General features: G+C 47.0%; 1 long non-coding RNA gene across 1 annotated transcript; it reads right to left on the bottom strand.

Annotated features, from left to right (window-relative positions):
* Positions 1-280: 280 nt before the first annotated feature.
* Positions 281-27,140, bottom strand: LOC131808148 (uncharacterized). Its single transcript, XR_009344696.1, has 4 exons — positions 27,043-27,140; positions 13,450-13,544; positions 8,039-8,134; positions 281-648 (listed from the first exon to the last, which is right to left on the bottom strand). It is a non-coding gene; the product is annotated as an uncharacterized LOC131808148 (long non-coding RNA).

Here is a 27,140-nt window from a genome sequence, read left to right as displayed (position 1 = left end):
ACAGGGCCGGGAGTGCCTCCTCCATCCTCCCAGGGCGGTTCTCTGCAAAACACCATGTCCACGCGGAGCGCTGGTACAGCGGTAGAGGCGTTACAAAGCCCTCATTTATTCACTCGGCCCATCATGGATTCGTTAATTCCTTCAGCAAATATCTATGATGCCAGTTATGTGCCAGGCACCGTTCTAGGTGCGAGGTCATGGGGCCTGCCCTACGTAAGAGAAAAAGGAAAAAAAAAATTGCTTGTTTCTTTTGGAAAATGTTTATTTTGTATCATGAGGAGCATCTGTGGCTCCAAAATTTTGTTCACGGGAGGGTCTTAGAAGCAGTGAATTTTTTGTGGAAGGGGGAACAATGGAAACCTTGATGGTTTCTGCAGGTCCTGATCGCCCCTCCTTAGGAAAGGGCAGAAAGCTTCTTCCTGTCCCCTCGAAGCTCAGTGGTGCCGGGGGAGGCACTCTAGACAATTGCTGTGCACGGAAGAGGCATCACGGGTCATATCACAGAAGCATTTCCCCCAAGTGCAGCCACATTAGGGCTCTCTGTCCTGCACGGTGATGGTGACAGCGGGTGCTGTGAGGTCTGCCCCGCCGGATGGGAGCCGCCTGGACAGCTGAGCCTAGGACTCCACCCTCGAGGTCACCTCCATTCTACATGAGAAAGAAAAATAAATCCTGGTATGTTCAACAATGGCCATTTGGGGGTTATTCTACTGAAGCACATCCCAGCCGTTCCTGACTGATGCACAGCTAGGGGCGAGAGGAGAGGAAGCTTGGGATACTGGCTGGAGGCCGTTGGCAGAGCCTCACACCGGCTGCCTGGAGCGTATGTCCTGCATAAATCCTAGTAAAATGCTTCCTAGAGACCTTACTTGACTTCGTGTATATTCTTCTTAGCATTATATTACGTGGGATGGCATTGAGCGCACACTGATGGATATTACCAGATGATTCCTTTCCAAACCATTCCCTGGAACCACGATTAATTAAAAAATAATAAATAATAATAAAATAATGAAACACTTTCCCCTTTAAATGAAAGAATATTAAATATTAATTAATGGACTCAGGAATGCAAGTGTTTAAGGGTTTCTCAAGGGCTAACTCTTATTGCGACTTAATTAAGGAGCTGGGCTGAGAAGCGCCAGGCTATTTAACAGAGGTTGACAGGGCCTGGGTGACTCTGGCTGCACAGAGACGCGGCCTGTATTAGTCTTCCTCGCTTCTATGAAAGCAAAGTAGGTTTGTGTTCCACGTGGGGACAAATCCATTTGTCACTGTGAAACCTCTAAGGACAGGGATGTCCATTTCAAACCTAATTTGCAGCCATCTCTTCATGGTGGTGGTCTGGGACTGGAATTCATCGGCCTGGCCCAGGCTTTGTTCGGTTCCTCTATGCAAATATGTAGTGTCTGCAGTGAAATTTCCATAACACGCTAACAATTTGTTTTCCCTGAGATCTCCTCTATTTGTCACAGGCTTGGACCCAGGCCCATAAAGATATGTCACTCTTGCCCCTTTTATAATGGTTTTATGCAAATAATATCCAAGCCTTGGTTCTATGGTGATGATTTGCAGGAGAAAGAATCCTGGAGGACAGAAGACAACAGAGGAGAGAGACGGGGAGGAGTAGGGGGTGGGGGGGTGGGGGGTGCTAGGGTTGGGGAGGGGAGTGATGGAGAGATGGGGTCTTAGAGGGCATGGAAGGAGAATGGAAGGGAAGTGTGAGGCCTCCATGAGCAAACAAAAATTTATCTAATACTCCACCCCATGGCGGGATGGTGATGGAGATGTTGCTGCTGAGTACCTCCCAGCGTTGTTGTGAGGGACAAAGGACATCATGAAAAATACCGTGGAAAGAGCCCAGGGTGCCCTCCCCAATATTCGCTATTCCTGTGTGAGCTCAGAGAGAGAAGCCAGGCCAGCTAGTGAGGGAACGGAGGATTTTTAAATTGAAGCCAGCTTACTCCTGGGGGCACATTTCCCAAGAGGACATGGGCACAGAAAGTCAGACTCGGTAGGCTAGTATTCCCACTACTGACCTACTTGAGAACAGGCAGGATCTTCCCCCATCCAGAGCCTTCCCACAGTGCCTTGCTTGGAGCTCTGCAAACCTCCTACACGTGAAAAAAAGGGGCAGCTTCCCATACTGGGGTCTGGGACAAGTGCCCTCTAATTAAGACTCCCTGATTCCCTCCACCCACGTCCCTATGATATGCATTCCGTGGAAAATGTTGTTGGATGTCTCGTAATTATTTATCCAAATTTACTATAGGTTTATGTTGTTCTCATCAGGTGGGTGTTACTAATCATTCCAATAAGAACTCAATCCAGGTGGAATGTTGAACATGCTTAATTTATAAGTAAGGCAATTGATAGGAAAAGAATATATTGAAATAAAGTATTGGGGCAAGTGGAAGAGATAGTTCCAAGGAGAAACAGGGGATGATACACATTATTAATGGTTAAGAAAACTCAATATATTTTTTTTAAAGGACAGTGGATATTACAGAGAGATCATATTTAGCTTTTACTGGACTTAAAAGAATGGTGCAACACTTTTATTGCAAAATATCAACATTTACACCACTCTGTCATTTACACAACTTTGTCATGTTCGTCCTTTGCATTTGACTCAATTTTTTCCCCAGAAGAGCTGTTTGCTGAGAACACAATTCCTTTAAACCTCTCCTCTTGTGCCTTCCTTCCATGACTGGCTTTTCCTTTCAGGGCTCATTTTTCACAAAGAATATGCATTTGTATTAATTCATGAGAATGAGACCATGTGGATGAGAGTGAAGCCTGGGTCTTTGTGGGCGTCAAGATCCCGGGTGGAGAATGGGCTGGCCTCTCCCAGGAGCTAGGAGGCCCGCGCCCACCAGCAGCTCTGCCGAACGAGAGGGGGATTATGGCCTCACAAGCTGCAACATCACTGCCCCTCCTGGGATGTGGTGGTTTTGAGGGCTGATCTCCGAATATCTCCTGTTTCCACCCAGACTCTTCCCCGCCTCCTTGGAAGGTGGGTACAGTCGTGTGACTAACTTCTACCCTGACATGGGGGAGGAAGTGACTGCGTCCCGCTTTGGGCAAATCTTTTCTAAGCCACTCTCCCTTAAGCCATGGGATCTTCTTCCTCCTTGAGCCCGGGTCCCAGTGTTCGCAAGTCGTAGCTGGCCCTGAGGCGAAAATGCAGCCTTTGCCAGAATGAACTACCTCCTCTTGGGAACCACTGAGATCTGGGTCATGTTTGTTACCGCAGTGGAACTTCCCTGTCCTGGTTGCACTAAAGAGTCGTCTCGCAAAATTAGAAACTCCAGATGTGAAGTCTGGGAAGCACCCTTGTTTTCTCTCCAGCTCATGTCTGTAACGGCTTCTTTTTCATCTCCAAAACCCGCAGGCTTTGATCAAGTCAAATCTGTGTACCTGGGTTTTTTTGGAATAAATGTTACAAACTGGAAAAAAAAAAAAATTGCATTTCTCCTCTGCCTTGCCTTCATCAAGGACCCAGAAATTCATTACTGTGATGGTTCATTTTATGGGGCAACTTGACTAGTCAGGGAGTGTCCAGATATTTAATTAAATGTTATTTCTGAGTGTGCCTTTGAGTGTTTCCGGATGAGATTAGCATTTGAATCAGTGGATGGAGGAAAGCAGATTGATTGCAAATGTGGATGGACATCGTCTAACCCCAGGGAGGGCCTGAGTAGAACAAAAAGGTGGAAGAAGGGAGAGTTTGTTGTTTGTGCCTGTTTGAGCTTGGACATCAGTCTTCTCCTGCCCCTGGACTGGGACTTGCACCATTGGCCCCCCTGGTTCTCAGGCTTTTGGACTCAGACTAGACTTTCACCACCAGCTTTCCTAGGCCTCCAGCTTGCTGACAGCAGATCATGGGACTTCTCAGTCTCCATAACCATGTGGGTCAATTCCTTACAATAAATTGTACACACACGCACGCATGCTGCCATCTCCCACTAGTTCTGTGTATCTGGAGAGCCCTGACCAATGCAACACCCCCGCGGGCTCTTGCTGCTTCTCGTGGATATTTCAATATTGCGTCGGCAATGACTTCTTTTTTCCTGCCTTCTCTGACCTTTGTGACATTGCTTGAAAATCCCATTTCCTGCTCTGACCCAGGGTCAGGGGGTCTCATCAATAAGCAGGCCTGGTGTCCATCAAAGCTCTCTATTAAATAAGAATGTAAACATGAAGGTCATTCCAACAGAAACACTATGTGCAGCTAATGGAGACCAGAGAAAGTGATTCATTAGCCCAGAAAACTCGGGGAAACTGATTAGTGAGTCAAAAGGACATGACCCGTTATTCCACGAAAGCACACACAGACTCAGACGCCGGCCTGGATGCGCTGATTCACTTGATGAATGGCCAGCCCTGAAGGCTGGTGGGAACCTTTGCTCCTTTAAGTCAACCGAACAGCCCATTTACACATCTTTTTGAAATCTCCATTTTAGACAATGAGTTTCTGGCTCAATGGTGGTAAACTAACTGAAAATCTCACTTTGGGACTAGAAAGCTATCTTCCTACCATCATATAAATGTTTCCCCATCTATCTGGGGTCTTGACCGATCAGGGACCCAACATTAAAAAAGTTGAGGGAAACCAGACCACCCGATCCAGCATCAAATTCCTGAACGATGTCAGTGCCACTGCAGGGACCCTTTGGCCATGCATCATCACATTCCGAAGGTTCTAGTTTTAAGTCATTCTCATTTTCTCCACTGTTGGACTAATTAAAGCTATCCTAAGCTATGTGCATGCTGTCTTAAAGGGACAAGACACCTTCTGGCAGAGTGAAGGGAGACCATGATAGCTTGATGACTTCTCACAGAACCAGCTAAATCTGGAGACTGATAGTAACCAGCTAACCTGTGTAACATCTGAGACCTTCCACAAATCCGTCACCTTCCTCCCCAACAGCCATGTGTCTGTAATCCTACCTGACTGCTCCTTCCAGGCTGAGACACTAAATACTCTTTTTTAAATTCAAACATCATATAACTCAAAGATTTTATCAGTCAGGACTCCTAGTTGCGCACAATAACAACAACAAAGAACCTCAATTAAATAGCTTTGAATTAAAGGAATCTATACGATCAGGTAACTACGAAGCACAAGGAGTACTTAGTCTTGGGCACAACTGGATCCCGCAGTTCAGATGACGTCACCAGGTCCCAACTAGTGTCCCCTGGTCTCTGGGCTCCTCCTTCCCCTCTCAGGTTCACCCCTAGAATCTCCTGTCCTTGACTGCAGGACAGACAAGAGTCTGCCACGCCCCCGGAAGCCACTACAGCCGCCTCATGGCATCTCATTGGTCCCGAGTGCGTCACATGCCGATCCCTGCACCAATCACAGTTGCCAGGAAAGGAAACCCAGATGAGCCTGTTCCACGCTACATCGAGGGCTGGTCAAACCATGTAGGCAAGAGCATGGGCGTGGGGGGTGGGGGGGGTAGGGGGAATGTTCCCAGGGGTTTGGTTACCAAAAGTACAATGGATTCTGATTAGCCCAAAAAATTAATATATATTACAAAAACCATATTCATTAACTAAACACACAAGAAACTAAACGCACAGAAACAAGGTTTTACTATCCTTCTGTCTGAAGGTGAACCCCATGGACGTCTTCACAGAGTTGACTTCTCAGATTAGGTACCTGTGACCTTGGAAAGAGAAATCCCCTACTGTTGGGACACGGAACAGGAAAGTTTGGACTATAAAAGGAAGAAAAAGGTCTCAAGATACAGTCCTGACCGAGATAGCACGGCGCTAAGCAATGGTGGCGACCAGCAAGAAAGGAAGGAGAGGTTTAGACAGGGATCATCATTATCAATTACAATGTAATGGCAAGGAGAACTACCACTGGCAAAGTGCAGTCACTCGACAGATATTACCACATTCACATCTCACGATTCTCTGAGGGTCTGCTATTTTTACCTCCATGTTATAGGGAAGACAACGGAGACACAGGGGGCTTAAGTAAATTACCCAAAGTCACAGCAACTAGTGGTGACATTGAGACTTGAAACTAGGCCCTCTGCACCAAGTTCACATACTCGAAAAAAAACACATAGTGAAGAATAGCCCAGAACCAGAGAAACAGAACAGCACTGCTGGAAGAGGATGCTGAACTCCTTAGATCAAATCCTCTTACTCTAGATGGGGAAACGGAGGCCTCCATACTTTGGCTGCTCTACTACCCTGGAGTGTTCCGGAGATCTCTTCTCTCTATAGTAGTGTGTGGCAGGAAATGCAAACCAAACTTGTTTCAGCAAGAAGAGAGTTTGTTAGCTTCCCAAACTAAACATCGAAGTGTTGTGCTGGTTTCAGGCATGGCTAGATTCTGAACTCAAGGACAACAAGGCTCGGTTTCCCTGGTGCTTTGGCGCTCTCGGCCGCTGTGTTTGCTTCCTTCTCAGGTTCTGGGTGGCGAGGGTTGTGCGGCCTCTCCTGCCCCTTCCTCTGAGTTCAACTCAGCAGAAAAGAGCTAGGAGTACCCAGGTAAAGTCCTGAGACTCATTCCGATTGGGTCACCTTAGGTCACGTGCTCACCCTTGATGAAACACTGTGGCCAGGGCGCACCACGCAATGATTGGCTTAGCTCTAGAAATGCTGTGTGTTGATTGGCTTAGCCCTGACAAAAAAACGCTACACGCGATTGGCTTAGTTCTCGGTCTTGGGCTTCTCGGACTTCCCAGATCAAATGGATTGAAGGAGCTGGAGGGAACAGTCTCCAAAGGAAAGTGGAAGGGAGGGGTGCAGGGTGGGTGGTATAAGAAGGTTCTGTTTTCCAAAACACTGAGAGAGAGAGATGCAGGAGTTTAAAAACAACTATTCACAATGCCCAGTCTCCTATGTAAGAAAAGTTCGATTCTTTTCTAATACTATTTGGAAGCAATCAAAATACATATAACCCACAGTGACCTCCTCCAGAAAGTCATCTGTATCTTTCAGACTCATCTGTTTGTGTTTGGAAAAAATGGATTTGAAATCACTGACCTATTGTTTATGGGGTCTGTTGAGGCAGCAGTGACCGCTGAGTTCACGTGTTGGCATGCATTTATGAAACACCTTTTCTGCCTTAGAAGATGGGACTGTTCCTTCTCCTCAGTCCCTGGGACATACCGGAACACAGAATAATCCTTCAATGGAAACTGAGTGTGGTACAAGACCTCTGCAGAAGAAGGAATTGAGACACGCCCTAGATAGACCTTGCCTTCTCCAGGGAAAATGTCCACATAAGGGAGCTTTCTCAGTGTGATGATCTGTGATCCCTCATGAGAATTCAGTTCAAGCTTTTATAGGGGCCCCTCCAAGGGTGAAGAATACATCTTCCATGTCAACACAGTGCCTAGTTCAACACCCATGCTGGATAAATGGGAGTTGATGGCTGGGAATGAATTTTCCTACTTTGGGATTAGCTACCTAACAAAGGGGTCATGCCCAACCCCCTTTTCAAGATCGAATTGTTCAAGGTAGGGCTGGGTACACGGTGGGAGGAAGACACCCTCCACCTTTGGTATATTCCCCGGATGGCTGTATCAGTCAGGGATCTTTGGCTGCGGCCCACAGACACTGGTCCAGCCAGCTTAAGCAAAGAAAGGAGTTCCTGGAAGGAAGTGGGTTAGCTCAAAAAAGAAGCTAAAAGGCGAGCATTGAGTCATGTCTGAGGTTCCACAAAGAGGAAATAAAGATGATTTTTTCAGAACAGCACAGCGAGTCTAGTCATTTTCAGACTGCATTTTCCCCTTCAGATTCTATCACCTATCACCTGACCCAGCTAGGATCATATCCCCACTCTGGCTTGTGGGGACAGGAAGGCCATCTTCATCAAATAGTCCCACCAGGGCTACACCTAATGGGGAAGGGTCTCTCTCCAAAAGAAAATCCAGAGGTTTTACCAAAAGTGGGGATGGCCCAAAAGGTCAAACACGATGGCCTGCCTGTCCTCTGGGTCCCTACCTCCATTCTACCTCTTCCTTTATTTGCCCAGAAAAGCAAGTTCCTTTCTCTCCCCGATAAATACCTGAGTGAGTCTTGGGCAAATGCCCAGGGACCAGCTGTTCATTGCAGCTTTGTCTGTGATAGTGAAACACATAGCGTCTGCTTGACTATCCATCAACTGAAGACAACAGCACAGGGACAGAGATGAAAATAAACGAGAAAAAATAGGTATCAACAAGAGTCCAGCTCAAAAGACATTATAGTAAATAAAACTAAGTAGATTGCAAAATACAAACAATAATAGCATTTATGCCAAGTAACATACATAACATTTGGGAGTATAAACAAATTATTAAAAGTATAAATCCCATGGATTTCCCTCCCTCTCCCCAAGAAGTAGCCACTCCCCTAATTTTGTTAGTAATAGGAAGGTTCAAGTGCACTTCTGAGGTCAGATTTCTGATCATAGAGCAGTGAGTACCCAGAGGCTTTGTGACCTAACAATTTTCCAGATGTATAAAATAATGCTTTTAAAAAACCTCAGGCTGCAAGTGTACAACCCCTGGCTAGGGCATTGTCTGCTTTGCTCTGAGATGATTTCTGTCCCCTGCGTCTGCGTGTCTTTCTTAGATACCCCTGACTGTGAACAGCTTCGCTCATTCCACCAGCAGCCGACTCACCCCTGCTCCCCTTCTCAGGATCCCTGTGGTTATTTGTGCTGTGCTGCTGGGGACTGAAGATGCCCTCCCCGCCACAGCCCTGGGTTGCATTGTAATTTGTCTATTGATCGTCAGTCAGAATTCAGGAAGGAGTTGCAGGCACGGCCGTCTCCCCACGGGGACCTGGACATCATCCAGCCACACAGAACAAGAGATCAATGGCCAGATCCCGTCTGTGCTGGGATCTGCGAAGGGCCCCCAGGTCTGTGCAGGAGGACACAGGAGCTCTGATGCTCACAGAGAGAACTGCATTAGGACCCGGTGTCCCTGCCCTATCTCTATCTCGGGGCCAGAGTGGCAGAACCCTGAGTTCCCCTCACGTCCTACAGGCTGAGGGTTCCATTCACACAGATTTCTGCCCTCGAGGCTCTCTCCCAGCTGGGATGGCTGAGCCTGCCCCGTAGCCAGGGGCTTCTCTGGACAGCCATGTGGGTCTGTCTCTGGGGGTGCAGCAGAGCTCAGAATTGGGGAACCAGGAGGGAAGAGAAAGGCTAGTAGACACCACACAAGCTCCCATCCTCCCCGCGTCTCCTGGAGCCATACACGGATCTATACTAAGAGGAGAGAGAAGGGGAGAGAGAATGAATGCCACCTCCTATCGCGGAGCATTCCTGGTTGTGTTGGGGCTGGCCTGACCGATAAAAGATTCTGAAGACTTTAAGTCTAGAATGGCTGTTAATAACCAGAAGCTCCTGCAGTACTTAACAGAACAAAGACACCTACCCCCAGGCAGAAGTGGAAGATCAATTGCAATGTTGGGAAAGGTTTATACAGCCTCTGAGTCAACAAGAAAAACTCCAGTGAAAATCAAAGTGTCAATATATGTGTTGAATATTCCCTTGGAGCTCCGCTCTATATTAGATGAATCTGAAGTGAGAAAATATATTCACTCAACTGTGCTTGGATATCAGTAACCACATATCTGATTAACACAAACTTAAAGAAGCATATTTATTGTCCCCTGTGACAGAAGTGATGATTGATTTAGCTTAACTACATTTGTCTTTTTGCTCTGCCCCGCCGGCAGGCTTGGCTTGGTTCTTAAGCACATCTCCTCATGATCGCAGAATGGCTGCTTCTGTGCTAGCCATCTTGTCCTCAACCAATTCTTTTAAAAGCCAGGAAATAAAAGAGTTTCTTCTTGTGCGTCCATTTTATTGAAGATGAAAACCTTCCTAGAAGGTTCTTCAGACCCCAGAATAAATGAACTCTCCTGTTACATTAGTCAGACTTATGTCCCATGGACACCGTTGGCGACAGTGGAGGCTGGACAAGATGTTCCTGGCCTGCAGTTCGCTAAAGTGGGAGGAGCGCCATGCTCAGTTTCCTCAGGGAAACTGAGGCTAAAGCTGGGTAGGTGATGCTTCACTCCCACCCCTGAAAGGCAGGGAAGACCTATAGTTCCATCTCCTTTCACAAGGGCTATGTGGATATTTGGGCAGGACAATTCTTTACTGCGAGGGTTTGTCTCTTCCATGGAAAGTCATACGGTAGCGTTCTGATCCCACACACTAAATGGGAGAAAGGACATCAGCCATCAATCATTGTGACACTCCAGAACTCCCCTAGAAACATCCAAATGCTCTCTGATGCACTCTGCCCTCAGTCTGTACCAAGGATTCTTAAAATGTGTGAACTGTGTCTCCAGGATTCAGAGACAATGGCCAGGGTGGGTGCGGGGGCAGGACTCATCCCCAGGGAACTCTTGTTTCTGGTTTATTTCACAAATTGAGTTTTTATAATGGGTTTTTCTTTGATGAAAATGTTTACACCTAGAAATAGTTGTGAAGGACTACATGAATCTAGAGCAGAGTCATGTGACCAGTGAATTCGAAACTGCCTTTTACAAAGTAAGAAGAATTGGTCAACATGGTTATTTTACTGAGCAAATATTCTGATTAAATTTGTGATGGTTGGTGGAATAAATTTGGGCTGGTTGATAGGCTGCATTTTCTTTTATTTGCCACTTTTAGGAGGCCTCCGTCTCCCAGATTCATCCCTCATTCACACCAGAGATGGGTCTTAGAAACCTGTGTGTGCTGACCTCAACGTTATAGAAAACTGAAACATTTCAGGCAAAGGAATTCTGGCTGCCTAGCCAAATTGGTTTTGTTTTGGGGTTTGTGTTTGTTTGTTTGTTTGTTTGTTTTCTTTCCTTCTTCTTCCTTTAATTCCTAAATTTATGGAATGCTGTAGAGAGTGGAGAGCTCAGGGTTGCACTGTTTCTTTCTTCCTTGAAAATAGGAAAAATAAAACTTGGCTAGAGTTGAGTGCCTCTTAATCCCCAATAGAAATCTGACATTTTCATTTCGCTTTTTCTGCCTCTCGAATCTTCACGTAGCCTGAGGTGGGGGTGGGATCCACGCAGCAGAGTATTACAGTAATCCCACCAGATAATAACCAAGGCATGCCTGAGGGTTTCAGGGAGACTGAAAGGTCCCAAGCCCATCCCTTTTCCAAAGTGATGAAAAGTTGATCTGGGCAGGGTACCAAGTGTCACTTATCAGATTCCAAGTGGCATTGTCCTTGGCGCCTGGCCCTGCCGGGGGGGGGGGGGGGGGGGCGTTTGTAGAGGGTAGGCTCCATCACCCAAGCAGGAGGGGTGACCCAGCACCAGGCTCTGGGGGATTTAGGATCCCTGGCGCAGTTCCTGGCTGGGATGGCTATTTGGTTCTGGCAAGGACCAGGGCACCATGGAGATGAGGAAACAGACAAAATGACTCATCTTGGCTCCGAGCCCAGAATATGTATGCTAATACCTTCGTGCAGACAAAAATAAGATTATAGAGATAGTGAGTGCACAAAAATGCCCAACCTCAAATAATACCTCCCTTTAGTCCATCAACACGGAGACGCAACAATTTGCTGAGATCCAGAGTCAAAGAGAAAATCATCACATGAGTAAAGTTGTCTATGAAGTCAGTTTTCCCCTCCGCACACCCCACACTCCTCTGGACCGACGTAGCCAGGGCTCACCAATATCCCCGCCTCCCCACTTCTTCTCCACCCACTGGAGGCTCCGACTCCCAGACCCGCCTCGGGACACGTGACCGCTCCCGGCCAATGAAATCCTAGAGAAAGTGACAAGCGCCTTGTCCCAGCAGAATCTGGAAGAGCAGGATTGTGATTTGCTCTGCTCCCTTCTTGTGCCACAGGGGCGCTCACGGGGCTGTGTATGAGATGGCGCAGCCTCCATCCGACTGAGCTACTGAGTGACTGAGATCAGAGCCCCCCAAAGAGCCCACCTTAAACGCACCGTGGGAGTGAGAAGACTTGTGTTGTGTTAAGCCAATGGAGAGTTCAGTGTTGTTGCTGCAACATCTCCTCGCCCAGCCTGATTACTACGCCCAGTATCTTCCCCCACCATCCCCTATAGATGGGTACATTGAAAGTCCATGAATCCCTCTAAACTTCGGTTCAAAAGATGATTGCTGTTCAACTTTCCTCCAGGCAAAAAAAAAAAAAAAAAAAAAATAGAAGTGTCACAGAGGTGATAACTGCTGACTTGGGCAAATCAGTAGTACTTCCCCAATATTGAATCTGATGCACAGGAAAGAAGCATTTAGAAGTGCTGGCATCAGGGATGGACACTTTAATGGCTGTGTCAAAAGAGAGCTAAATTGGGTCACCTAGGTGGCTCAGTTGTTAAGTGTCTGCCTTTGGCTCAGGTCATGATCCCAGGGCCCCGGGATGGGAAGCCTGCTTCTCCTCCCACTCCCCCAGCTTGTGTTCCCTCTCCCACTGTGTCTCTCTTTCTGTCAAATAAATAAAATAAAATCTTTTAAAAGAGAGAAAGAGACCTAAATTTAGCAATAGTGTCTAGTGACAGGTAGGAATGAACCAGTGAGGCTTGGATGCATGGCGCCATGTGGGGGATTATCTGAGCTCCATAGCTGTCACCCACGCTGCAACTGTATTTCATCTTAAATCCATTAAGAAGCGGGAGGAGAAAACATAGAGAAAACATGTTCTACATGGAGGCTGGTCAACATGTTTTAACCACAACTGTAGAAATCAAAAGAACTCCCATTGCTTTTGTTCTCATAACGAATGAGCTATAAAGAGATGTGAGAGTTGGTGAACTGTAAGGATAAACCACCCAAACTGACTTTATTCTATTAAAAAACAACAACACCAACACTTGGCTCAGTGTAGAAGACGTGTTGATTTTGCTCCCTCCCAACCACACGCACTCACACTATTTTTAGTAACAAAACATTCCCCATATATTTTCCAGTCGCAAGTCACAACAAGTGAAAACACATGTCCGTGCAAACATGTGGACATCAGCGTTCATGGGGTTATTCATATGAATCAAGCAGTGGGAAAGATCCCAATAGGAGTGGGGGGGTTACAGAAACACACCCAAATTGCCATGTGTCCATATCATGGAATACTATTCAGCAATTAAAAGGGGGGGGGCTGTTGATGCATACCTTGGAGGGATCTCACAGAATTCTGCTAAGGAAGAAGAGTTTGGCTTAAAAAGTCACATGCACGATTCACAGACTTGTACCCCCGGGGCTAATAATACAATATATGTTTATAAAAGAATCTTAAAAATTTAATTTAAAAAAAATGAAAAAAAAGTCACATGACATAGAATGCCATTTATAGGACATTCTTGTGATGGAAGCTCCAGAGTTTGGAGATCAGACCTATGGTTGCCAGCAGCTGGGGGGATGAAAGAAGGGTGGACAACAAAGGGGCCACACAAAGAGATTTCCAGGCTGATGAACCCGTATTGTATCCTGAGGATGGCAAGGATACTCACTTTACTTCCTGATGTGATAGCGTGTACATTTCTTCTTTTGCAAAGTGGCTCCTCCTTTGAACTGAAATGACAGATATTTTCTGCTCCTTTTCCATCTGCACAGAAAACATCATATTATAATGCATTGTTTTCATTTTGCCATAATAACAAATCTTTCTTTGAATCAATAACAAGAAAGCTCATCTCAGGAGTAATTTCCTGATCATCAAATTTTTGAATCTATATATTTTTAATTTGCCAACCCCTGCTGGCACGCCAGGTGGCGGGTATGCTAATCCCCGGAGATTTCACTGTGACTCTTATAAGACTGATGCAAGTCGAACTTCAGATAACCTTCAATCGCATGCACTTGTTAAGAAGCATCATAGAATCCGGAAGTCAAAGAACTGGAGGGAATTTTAAGAATAATTAGAGTTGAGATACTGCTTAAATCACAGGGTAAAAGTTTAGAGGCTTTGTTAACAAAGTAAGCTGTTGGCAATGCAAAGCTTCACTCAGTCCTATGAAAAACTCCAGCTCTTCTAGAACTCATCCAGGAGAGTGAGCTTCCTGTCCCTCTCCCCAGCTATCTTTGATCTGGCACCTCTGATGTCCTCACTCCCCAATTATTTAGTTTGGATCAGGCATGGGTCTGAATTGCAAACAGCAGAATCCACTCCAGCTAACATAGGGGAAGCAAAACTTCCTTCTACCCTCTTTAGATTCTGTGGCCGGGCCTGAGAATTAAGCTGACGTAAGACAGATTAGCAAGGGAGAGCTTACACATTTTATTTAATATTTTTACGTGCACATGGGAGTCTTCAAAAAAAAATAATAATTACAGTCAAGACTCTAAGACGCCACTGGGCCCCATAGCTTATACCCCTTTTTAAACAAAGAATGATAAATAGTAAGGATGTGACAAGACAAAGTGGCTTGGACTAGGGGCAATGAATTGTGGGACAGTGACTAGGAGGTATATCGGGAAAACTAATGGAAGATGTAGGCTATGTTAGTAGGTTTGTTTGGACAGATCAATTTCGGCATTGACTCCCAGTCTCTGGCGATAAGAACGCTCTTCTCCCTGCAGGGAGGCCCATCTTTCTCATGGGAAATTTTATGACCTGCTTTTAGGCAGAAATGGGCAGTCGGAGAGCCCTTCCTGTCTCTGTGCTTTCTCAAATGCCTTCAGCTCAGAATCCTCAATAGGTCAAAGTGACGTATTAAGAGACAGCGTATTTCGAACCCCTTTCCTTGTTTAGGCCAGAAAGGAATTTATTTAGTGGCTGCCAGGATCTCCTCAAAGCCAGAGAATCAAACTTGGAGGAAGTAACCAGGAACAAGGCACGCTCCTTGACCTTGGTGTTGGGCATGGAGCCTGTGGTTCATGTCATTGGCGCTAAGGATGGGGTACAAGGGGGCAGCCTTCTGCCTCCTGGGTAGCTTCTGAGAACCCCAGATCTCTCGGCCACCCTCTCCAGAATGCACTCTGCCCACTGCCACCCCTCACCCGCTTCTCTCCTTGGCACTCAAGTCTTTGTCTTCAACTCATCAGTGGGATCCCCATCATACGTCTGCTTTCCGGCCGTGGGGGAGACTGGGAAGGTGGGTTCCTGGCTTCTCCTTTCAGGATGTGCAGACACAGAAATATCCCCCCCGAATGGAGAAGGGCTTTCTAAAGGTTCTGGAAGATCACACAGCATGGCAAATGTCCCCTCCCCGGCTACTCTCTGAGCCCAGCGTCCCAGCTCTGCTCTTGACCACAGCTACAACACTTTCAAAAATTGGCACAGGGGGGGATGACAAATGCAGTGTTAAATTCCCAACTCCCTGCTGCCGAGATTGGGAGGCCAGAGCTAATGTTTGGTCGAGGAAAGTCACAGTATAAATTCCAGATGTTATTCCAGGAAAAGGTGTTTCTGGCATGAATGTGTGATTTTCATGTAATGAAAGCCGTTCTGTTTTAGAAGAAAAAGAGTCTAGTTTCCCCAGGGGAAAAAGAGAGAGAGAGAGAGATTGAAAGAGAGAGAATGTGTATGTGTGTGCACGTGCATGTGTCAAAGTCTAATCCTCAAAATGTTAAAAACATCATTTTGATGAATTGTATTATGTGATGATCATTTGTCAAATCTATTTAACGTCTCAGTGACATTATTACTGGGATGGCATAGCTGATTCGCAGTGGGATCTGCAAGCAAGTGTTCTGGGCAGGGAAACAGGGATGGTGCAGGGCAACGTTAAGTGAGATACAACTACTGCAGGTTTTCCCGGCGCTACTACCACTATGGGGTTACCTTTAGTACTGTCGGGAAAGAAAAGGACATTTTGTATGTTACCATTTTTCCGTCTGTTATTCTCTACCTCTCCAGCATTGTGAAACATCGGGGCTGTGTCAATAGTCATGGGAAATCAAAAGTCCCATTTCGTTAGTGTCAGGTGTCCTTTGCCATGGGCATGCGACAGTGCCCTCAACCCTGACATGAAAAGATCTCACAATCATCTTTACGCCTTATTCTCGAGTTTGGAATATTTTTTTCGGAACACCTGTGAAATTTTCTCCCGTCCCTCAAAGATAAGTATGTTGGTCTGACGGGAGCTTTCTCCCCTCGAATAGAGGCATCTAATCATTCATCTGTTCAACAAACACGTATTGGGCTCCATTCTGTATCCAGAACTCAGCTGGCCACTGAAGAAACAGAAATAAATGAGACCTGATTCCAACTCAGAGGGAGAAGCAAGTTGGGCACAGTCAACACTTTCTGAAGACCTACCAAGTGCCAGGCACATCCAAGGCTGCGAGGATCTCTAGACGGGTAATGTAGAAATTGGCTGGAGGGAGGGGGGGTTTGCTGCTGAGGGCTGGCCAGCCTCAGTTTCCCACTCTTCCACCCGGGACCTCAATTTTCCCTTAAGGTTTCCACACACATTCTGCTGTTGCTCTGGCCAGAGGGTGGACGTGAGGCCGAAGCTTAAATTTCCCTCCCGTGAAATTGTATCTTGGGATGACTGACCCAAGAAATAAGAATGACTTGGGGTCATCACCCCAAAACACAAGCCCAAAAGAGATTACCCAGGAGTTCCTGACCCCTGTGCCCCAGGACCGACCCAGTTCTTGTCCTGCAGAGCCCGTCCTCCAGTCCTTCCTGTTCTTTCCAAAGCCACCCACATCCTTCCATAGGTTGTTTTGATACCGCTGGCCAAAGCCTGCTTCTGTTGCTTGCAACCACAAGACCCTGACTGATGGATACAACTGTTCACGGATTGTGCCAAGGACAGGTGTGTGTGTGTGTGTGGGGGGTGTACAGCAGATCCAATTCACCTTCTCAGCTACAAGGTCACATTTTCCAGCCCCTTCTGGGTGCCAGGCACTGTGCAAGGAATAGAGTGATGTCATCCCTGCCCTCGAAGAGCTTCTAGTAAGCAGTTCAGCTGAACTCCCAGGAGGAACCAGAGTTCATTATTAGCTCAAACGAGAAAATCCTCCAGCGTGTGCGGTTCACAGGGAAGGCTATGAGACACCAGCTTCCTGTGAGTTCTTTCCTGCCCCGCAACCTAATTTGACCAGAAGAGGGACCATCCTCCTGTAAACAGCGCTTGTAAACATCACTGGGATTGCTGTAAACACGGCCGGGGAGAGTCCAGTGCTTGAGATGTGGGTAGGGGCTGTGCCATCGGTGTCTGAGAGAACCACGTGGGCCACGGGTCAGCGGTTTCAAATGTTTTTCCCACACCGAAGGATGATTACTGTGGGGAAGGTCACTGTGTTTACCTTTATTTCAAGGCCGCTTCATGGGGCATTTGTTGCGATGGAGTGTTTCATATTTTATACAAGAGGCTGCATTGAGAAGACTTGCAATTTGTCTTCTCGGTGTTTATTCATTCAATAGCTATTTAAAGAACTTCTACTATAAATGAGTACTATTCTAGACGTTCAAAGTAGAACACTGAACAAAATGAACAGAAATCCCTGTCTCAAAAGGGCCCCTATTCTGTTGGGGGCAGTTTATAACAACAACTTGATTTTTACTTAGAAGACTCTTCCCCGCAGTCAATATCCAGTCGATGTGGTGTGCAGGAAAGGGCACCCCAGTCTTGGGAGGTGGGGCCAATGAGCCAGGTTAAACCGAACAGCACCAGCGTTGCCCTGGCAACAGGAATTCATTACGGGATGGGCACGTGAGCTAAGCTGATCCAATCAATTTCATCTTGGGCTTTTGTGAAAGCTACTAGAAACGGGCCCACAGTATTCCATTGTTTCAAACCAACCCCCCCTCCCAAAAAAGAAAGGTCCCCAGGACCATTCTACCTCACCTGGTCCTGAAGAGTGAAGCCAAGACCTGTATTTCCTGATGACCATTGAATTTGATGTCTAAACGCAGTGGTACCCGATAAGCATCTAAGCTGACCACATAATGTACTGTCCATGGGACACATGTGAGAGCAAAGGGGTCACTCTGGACAATGACACCAGAACAAGTAGGCATAAACAGGGACCATACTGGGTAAACCTGACTTAGACCCCAACCCCCTACTTGTGAATGACTTTTTCATCACCCGAGGCAAGACATTACCTCTTGATAAAGGCACTCCATATCCTTGCAGCGAATGCCTTCTGCTTAATTTAGCAAGAGGGCAGTTCTGAGGCAGAATAATTGGCGGAATTGGAAGGAAGTGAGCAGGCACACTCTGGGACCTCCCCATTCAGACCAGAACACCAGCTCGCCCCAAGTCCTGAGTGTCCGAGGAGCCCAGCTCTGCTCTGGGCATGGAGAACTCCAGGATGAATAAGGCACTAGGGCACGGGTTCCTTCCTCCAGGCACTCACTGTCTTCGTAGGAGACATAAACACCTAAAACCAAATTCAGCACAAGACACCGAAGCGCACCCACTCAGCGGCCTCTCGGAATTGTGCTCACATTCGGGGTTTGCCTTTGTTCAGTTAACACTTAGGGATGATGGTCTGCGGAGCCAGCGGACTTGACCTCTTCCCTCCTCTGGCATCGACTGAAAAATTCCAGCCCTTCCAGTAAAAATGACAGGCCAGCCGTGGTTTAATATTTGAGCTACTTTCTGTCCCTCTACTATTAGAATTTCAGCCCAGGAGCCTTGGAGTTGGAAACCCCTCATCTTCTTGTCAGGGAGACACCGCGGATGGAACAAAGAGCTCTGTCCCCCTGCCCTCTGCCCACTGCAGGCTTCTCTGAGGGAGGGAGGAGGCTCTGGTAGCATCCACTTTTGATAAGACATGTTCCCGATGTGCACTGGATCGCCAGGTGCATCCTTAACAAAGTCGTATCTGAAATGAACACAGCAGCAGCATTTTGCAAAGAGAAGAAAGACAGGTAGCAAAGGCACCATTTTGTCTGCCAGGAAACATCTCATAGTCATGGGAGGAAGTCGTGTGAGCCAGAGCCCAGTGTGGTGGTGTTGGCTGTAGCCATCTGTCTTTTGTACTTGGAAAAACCCAGAACGTTGTGCCGACGTCTTGCCTATACCGAATGGCCACACACCCCGTGGTCAGCCCGCCAAGCTGGCCCCTTTTCCCTAATGCGCTGTGAGGAAAAGCTATCATTCCTCTGGTCTTCCTGAGTGGGGGAAGCCATGTGTCAAGTTCATGAGTGGATCTGATGAAGTGTAAGACAGCTCACCATCCAACCGCCAGTGGCCATGTTGCCTTTCTCTCGGATAATATTGGATTTTGAAGCAATAACATCAATGAGAGAAAGGCACGTAGCTAACAGCTAATTTCTGAAGAACATATGTTTCTGCTCAATTTTTGCACCTTTATTGCTCCGTGTGACGTTGTGATACTTTGGGCTGCATAACAGACCTGATTCAACTCATCTGTCTTCCATCTAATTCAAGTCAAAACCAGTAAAGCAAGCTAATTCCTGGTCTGTTTGTAGCTCTTCCCTGAATTATTGTCACTGATTGTCTTGTACTGCAATTTTTTCAGGAACCAAGAGGTGGGGGAAAAAGGGGAACAGCTCCTGATGAAGTTGAAGGCAATCTCATTTTCTTTTCTATACTGTTTTCCTGAAAGATGAAAACGGCTGTTTGGGACTCTAATGACACACGTTCCATCTGCATAGATAACATATTGCTATTTTTATGAAGAAATCGCAAAGCAGGAGAAAATGTCTGCCTTGAGTTCCACGAGCACAAAACTAACCCTTTGGAAACCTGTAGACTTCTTGATAAATTCGATAAGCTGTCATAGATTAAAATTTGAGTTTTTCAGACCACATTAGCTTGGAGCCATCCCCAAAACCCGTATCAGGCTTCTATTTTTCTCAATCAATCCATTTTACAAAAATATCCAATCCATTCCATAACCTCTACAGCAAATCTTTGGCCATTTCTGTCACCCCATGCCTACAGCCTTGGTCAAAGCCACTGTTACATGTCTCCTCCCTCACGGACCTCCTGGATCTGCCCTGGCCCCCTGCCCCGGGCCTTCCACCAGTTTGCTCTTAACACGATGGTCAGAGTGACCCTGTAATTTATAAGTTAAATTGCTCACTCTGTAACAGGAAGCTTCTAAGATGGCCCCAAATTGCTGCCTCCCTGGTGTGTAATCCCTTCCCCCCAGAGTGTGACAGAAACTGGGAAGATGTGGGGTATCACCTTTACGATTAGGTGACTAATCCATTGACTTCGAATTAATCAAAATGGTGAGAATTCGGGTGGGCCTCACTTAATCAGGTGAGCCCTTTAAAGGAGCTAGGATCTCCCTGAAGAAGACATGAGCTATGATGGAGGAGGGACAGGGGACCGGGACCTGAGGTTGATCTCCAAGAGCTCGTGTCTGGCTAACACTTAGCAAGACAATAGGGACCCCAGTCCTTCAACCATGAGGAAATTAATTCTGTCAACCATCTGAGGGAGTTTAGAAGCAGACCTTTTCCTAATGCAGGCTCTAGATGAGGTTGTAACCAGCTGACATTCGGACTTTATCTTTGTGAAACCCTTTTATCTTTGTGAGCAGAGGATCAGGCTGAAAGTGTTTGACTCCCAGGCCACAGAAACTGAGAAAATGAATTTGTGTTGTTTTAAGCCACTAAATATGTGTTCATTTGCTATAAAGTAATGAATTACACAATAATAGCAAACTAATACACTCTCCTCTGTTCAAAGTCCTCCTCACTCAGAAAAAATCCAAATCCTCACGATGTCCTACAATGCCTGCTGTGGTCTGGTTTACCCACCCTTCTGGCTTTTTCTGTGTGCCTGCCTCCCTCCTTCTCTCTCTTGCAGCCACACTGTTCAGTCTCTGCTGCTCAGACATGCCAGACAGTCTCCTGCCCCAGGGCCTTTGCACTTGCTGTTCCCACTGCCCAGAATTCACTCTCTTCCCAGACATTAATTAGCCTGTCTTCTTCCTTCCCAGCTTGCAGGTCTCTGTTCCATGTCAGCTTCCTCTAAGGAGCCCCCACTGGTACCCCAGTCCCACCATTCCCTGCTACACTTTCCTTCTTAGCACCAGCCACCTCCTGATTTATACTAGATACATGTCATCTTTTTACTGATGGTCTTTGACAAGAAGGTGAGCTCCAGAGTGCCAAGACTTTCATCAATCTTCCACTTTATACAATAAGCCTAGAACAGTGACTGAAACCTAACAGATGGTCACAACTCAATCTTGAATGAATGAATGATTCAGGGTTTAATTGGGAAACCAGGCATAACAGAGCCATCATGGGAGCCTCAGCAGCCAAGTGAAATGTGCCACATGAACTTTGGAGAAGAGCCAAACCACAGAGTTCCATGAAAACTTTTTTTTAAGTTTCTCCCAACTTTATGTTTTTTGAAGAAACCAAGTAAATCTAGAGTTTTAGCCCTGACTTTTCTTTTTTTTTTTTTTGTAAGTTTTTCTTTGCCTGCCCCGCAGCCATTAAAAAGAGCTCCTGGGCCCCCCACACACCCATCTAGTCATGGAGTCATTTGCACTTTGAAGAAAATGAGGCCAACGTGAGAAATCACTAGCTGTGTCAGTCAAGGCCAAGATACACAGCAGCAAATGTCAGCCGAAGACGGGGCCCTGGTAACAAGGGGCTGCCGTGCCTGATCATTTTGCATAATTGGAAGGCGAGGTTAACAGCAACAAGGAAAATTAACATGGGCGTCCAACGGTTTATGAAGCAGATGCTGGAAAATAAATAGAGCAGAGGGCGTCCAGCTACCCAGCGCGACTCTGTTCTTTATTTTTTTAGAGTGACGGAATTACATGGGGGCGGGGAGCAGGAGGGAAGCACATTCGGGGAGTCACTCACGGCTGTGGAGTTGGGTCCAGGACTCAGCCTGGCATCCAGCTGCCAGCACCCCATCTGTGTGGCCCTTGGCGGGGACCCCATCTGCCCTCTCCCTGGGGTGAAGAAGGGAAACAACACTGATGAGAATTCTTTCTACTTTAGGGGCCATTGGGGGGGTGTCAATAACACACAGGAGACAAAACGACTTGGGCATTTTCTTGACAAACCTTCTATGGTATGTCCCCTCTTGCCAGCCTGCTTCTCAGAAGTATCTCGCTGAAGCCACTTATCAGGCCCATAGGGTAGATACTATTATTCTCCTACTTTGCAGACAAGGGCCTGCGGCATCTGGGGGGAGGGTGGGTTCTCTTGTCCCAGCTCCCATAGTGAAGCAGCAGAATCTGGATTCAAACCCAAGATGCCTGTCCCCATAGTCACAAGCTCCATAGCCTGACGTCTCAATAGTACGTCTGCTTCTATGTGCTCTGTCCCCTGGTTGTTGGCTTACTGTATCAATGACTCAGATCTGGGACATTTAACAACAGCAGGACCCCAAGCCCTAAATCTGGGGGGTCTGAAAGATTGATGCCATGGCAGCTTGGAGGGACTTGGATACCAGGTATCCTGTGAGAGTCCCAGCCCAGAGCCAGGCAGGAGGGAACCATCTGCCAAGGTCCCAGGATCAGGCAGGACACGGCCGCCATCGCTCAAGGGAGGACATAGCTAGCAGTCATCATCCGAGCCTGATGCGCAACAGACGACATGAGGCAGTGGAAAAGGAATTCTCTGCAGGTCCTGAGATGGGGGCTCTTCTCCAGAGCCCAAATGCCATGGAGGCAGGGGGCTGGGCCGGGGCCAAAGCACTTGATTTCTTTTAAAAAGTAGAAGAAAGAGGAGGTAGCTGGGTGGCTCAGTCTGCGAAGCAGCCAACTCCTGATTTCTGCTCAGGTCCTGATCTCAGGGTTGTGAGATCCAGTCCCATGTTGGGTCCTGCACTGTTGGGGGGTCCCTGCTTGAGGTTTTCCTTCTCTCTCTGCCCCTCCCCCCACATGTATCTTTTCTCTCTCTCTCTCAAATAAATAAATTTTTCTTAAAAATTAAAAACAAAAGAGGAAGAAAGAGGATGATCACATTTATATTAGTTGTCTCCTGAGGGTTAATGAAATTGTAGAAACTCTAATCAGCAAGCTTCTCTTCAAAGGATCCCAGAACTTAACAGAAATATTGAGGGTGTGAATCGTCTCACATTTCTAAATCAGCCTCTTCTTTAACTTTTAACACTTAGCTGAGTTTATTTTTATCTGTTCAAAATATTTCAAAATTAAAAAAACACTTTTAAAATGACGGCTGGGGCATACATAATCCTTCTAACTGGGTGTCATCAACCCGCTGGTCTGTGCTTTTTAGTCATGAGCTTTGACACCTCCCCTAGCTTTGCCCCATACTTGGAGGGCCCACTCTGACATCACAGCTGTGGAAAGCCACTTCTAACCCGAGAGGTGGCTCCCTCCAATGCCCTTGGTGCTGGGCAGGTCCTGGGTAGAGAGAAGCCAGGTGGGCTAGGGGCGAGGGGCTGAGCACAGGAGACACAGGCCCTATCTGCTTTGGCAGCTGTCCCTCCAGCAGCCAGGGTGCCACACAGGACCCAGACTCCATGCACCCAGATGCCGCCCCTGGGATTCACGGACTTTATTCAGAATCAAGGAGAAGGTGCATCGGCTCACCGTCAACCCCACCCCGTGTGAAATAAGAAAAAAAAAGAAGAAGAAGAAGAAAAGGGGGGTAGATGGAGAGGGACTGAGGGTGATTAAATTAGGTAGCGTTCCATTGTGCCCCCTTTTTATCTCCAAGCCCAAGGAGATCTGAGGCAGCTGCGGCCCTAAGGTGTTTCCTCCCAGGATCAGGCGGGGGGGGGGGGGGGACTCCCCGTTACAACGCCAGGCTCAGCCGTTCCTAGGTGAGGCCCACAAGGGTTCTCAGGATATCACCTTTGTGCAGAGTCTCAGCTGCGTCTACCTGTGCAAACACAAGAAGCTCACAGAATGTTCCTGGCCAGGGCAGTGGCTCCTTGGGGAAATGCACTTGTATTCAGAGAGTCTAGTCTGACAGTAGCTGAGTTTACAGACAAGGTGGTTTGTCCCAGAGAGGTCAATGTTCTCGACCTGAACTTTATTCCAGTTATCCACTTTTATCATGCTTTTAGATATGTTAATAATAATTATCAATAATGTTAGTAATGCAATTGGATGATTAAGGATAGCGGTCATCTCTTATTATTAACACTTAGATTCCAATGTATTACTTAATAATAAAATAATGCCTGCAGTGCTTTATACAAAATTGTGCAAAATGCTTTCATATGTGACATCTAGTTCGATCCTTGAAAGAGGACAGGGAAGGGCAATGGAACATGCTGGAGAATTCTGACCACCTTATCTTATTTCATAGGTGAAAAAATAAACTGGGGCACAGAGAGGACAACCACTTGCCCAAGGACACAGAGCAAGAAAGTGGCTGGGACGAGTCTTGACACTCCTGCCCCAGGCTGGGGCTTTGGGTGCTGGGTGCAGCCCTAGGATAGGAGTCAGGGTCTCTGTGTTCTCCGTGGGCTCAGAAAAATCAAGTTAAAATTAATTCTTATTTAAATAAGAAATACTAAACTTGTTCTCCTTTTTAGAAAATAAAAACCTTATAAATACGGGCAGCTTCCCTCCCTACCCTGGGCTTGGCCCCTTCTCCTTAGAGGTGGTCACTGTGCTGCTCTCACTGGGCTAGTCCCAGAACAGATTCCCAGGTACCACAGATATGACTCTCTATAGAGACAAGATGGTATTTTTGTGGGTACATGTTTATAGAGACCTTCCTTCCCGTCACATGAGTTCCTGCCCCTTGATTTCTCTCCCTCGGGTACATGCATTAAAGGTCTATCCACCTGGTGGCATGTAGGTCCCTCCCCCCCATGTCTGCTGAATGGTACACACGGTGCAGAAAAACCCCACGTCACCCTGCCTCCTCAGAGGGATGCACATGTAGGTTGTGAGATGGCCACGCCTTTGTTTCAGATGGTTTCCAGCCTCCTGCTCTAGGCAGCTGGTTCCACTGCCCTTGTCAGCGCTGTTCTGCAGGCAGTCATGGTCACCTGACTTACTCTGACCAATGAAATGTGAGCACAAGCCCCACATCTCACTTCAAGGCCAATGCTAAAAACCTGCCTGATTCGCCACCCTCAGTTGGTCCCTGAGGGAGATGACATAAAACAGAGCTCCTCCCTGATGTGGAGGAGGCATGTGGAGTATGAGTGAGAATCGACCATCACTGTTGAAGGCCCCGGGGTTTGAGAGCTGTTTGGTACTGGGGCGGCATCTTGTCTGTCTTAGTCGATGCAGATTCTTCTGTGGCCAGCTGAGTTAACATCCCCCCAAAGCTGTCCACACCTGAACCCCCATACGCTACCTTACATGGCAAAAGGGCCTTTGTACCTGTGATTAACTCAAAGGTCTTGAGATAGGAAGAGTAACCTGGAAGGTTCAGGTGGGCCCAGTGTCATCGCAAAGGTCCTCATAAGAGCTAGGGGGAGTCAGAGTCCAGACAAGGGGATGTGACCTCAGCAGTGCAGAGAAACGGGAAGATGCTGCTGGGCGTCAGCATGGGGGACGGGCCACCAGCCACGGAACGCAGGCAGTTTCTGGAAACCAGAAAAGGGAGGGAAATGGATTCTCCCTGAGAGCAGCCCTGCCAGCCCACTTCAGACTTCTGACCTCCCCAACTGTGGGAGAATAAATTTGTGTTTTAAGACACCAACTTCACGGTAATCTGTTACACGTACGGGAATAAGAAACCGGCACGTGTCCTGACATTTGTTGTAAAACAAACATTGTTCGATGAACATCTTCATGCCTCTTTGACGTATGTGGGTGTTTCTCAAATTGAGAGTTTTTGCTTTGTTCTGTTTTGGATTTTTTTTTGGTGGGGGGGACAAAGGGAGCAGAAGAGAGAGGGTCTTACGTAGGCTCCACAACTATCATGGAGCCTGACACAGGGCTTGATCTCACAACCCTTAGATCACCACCTGAGCTGAAAGTCAGAGCCTTCACCGACCTGGGCACTCCTCAAATTTAGATTTTTCAACAAGGGATACTTTCCACAAAATTGTGCTTTCATTTTAAAGCATGAAAACGAACATTCTGCTAAACAAAAGTTCATCTAAATTACCCAATATGCCTGAGGTTAAATATACCACTTATTAATTCATTCCTCTTGGTTTAATATAAAGTTCTAGAAACTGCTGTCCACTCTCCCTATGACATTGCTGTTGAATCAGTCACAGTTAGTGGCTGGCCTGGGGAAGAGAATTCCTCAGACCCGGCCTGAAGGAGCTCACAGACATGGGACCTCTCACGGGGAAGAGATGAGCTAAGAGGGTCCTTCCCCGGTTCCTGCCACCACACACGTGCTCTTCTGTTGCGCTGAGCTCTGTAGCGGCGGGAGACAGTGGGACAGGCACCTGGCATCATGTTCCCTGGTCTCCGAGCCCCAATGTCACTTTGCATTTTGAGCCCTTGTATTTAACCCAGGAGGGGGTTAGGGAAAGTCACAAATCACCAGTGCAATAAACAGTCCTCAATACCGCCAACCTTTGTCCAGCCGGATTGCACAGCCCCTGCATTTACAGCTAAACCTCCTTCCCTTTCATTTTTCTCCCCAGGAATCCCGAGGTATAGCAGGCCTGGGAACGAGGCAGGATTCTAAAGGGCTACTTGGATGGCTCCGGTCTGAGCCGTTCTCTCAATTTTATCACAAAGATTACCTAGCTCCAGAAACAATCAAAGGATCCCTAACATATGTGGCATGTTTTCACCTCCTTTCAGACCACAGAACATTTTATAAACAGACTGCCAAGTCATTTTAAAGCTGTGGACATTCAAATTGCTTGTGTCACTGAACCCATGCTAGAACACACCAATTTCGAGCATTCGTGCAGCTCTGACTCTTCAAAAGCTGCTAATAGGCAGGGAGGGAGAATAAGGCAACATTGGATGTCTTCCATTTAGGACACCAAAAATAGAACTTCTGATAGAAGATGGAAGATGTCATTAACCTTCACACTGACACCTACCTCTCCAGAGGCCCCGCGGTGGCACAGGCTGGAAGAGAGGTCTTTAAAGATATTTGTGGCTATAATGGGCACTCAACTTGGCCAAAAGTGACACTGAATTCGCTCCTGACAAAGGGACATTTGGCACAGGTGTGAGAGGGTGAGAACAAGGGAAATACAGAGGAAAAGGAAAAGAGCTCATTAACAAGTCTTTCCACGGTTCACTCCGAGAGGATGACAGAGTGGAGAGGGAGTGGGGAAACTCACCAGAAACTCACTCTCAAAAATTGACAGTATTCTCAACAGTGATTATTATCTCTTCGTGCAGCTTCTCTCCTGTTTGCAATTTCCAGCACAAGTCCCCC

The sequence above is a fragment of the Mustela lutreola genome, chromosome 9, assembly GCF_030435805.1.
Source record: "Mustela lutreola isolate mMusLut2 chromosome 9, mMusLut2.pri, whole genome shotgun sequence".
NCBI lineage: Eukaryota > Metazoa > Chordata > Mammalia > Carnivora > Mustelidae > Mustela > Mustela lutreola.
The sequence above is the reverse complement of the archived record's forward strand: the minus strand, read 5'-3'. Positions and strand labels throughout refer to the sequence as shown.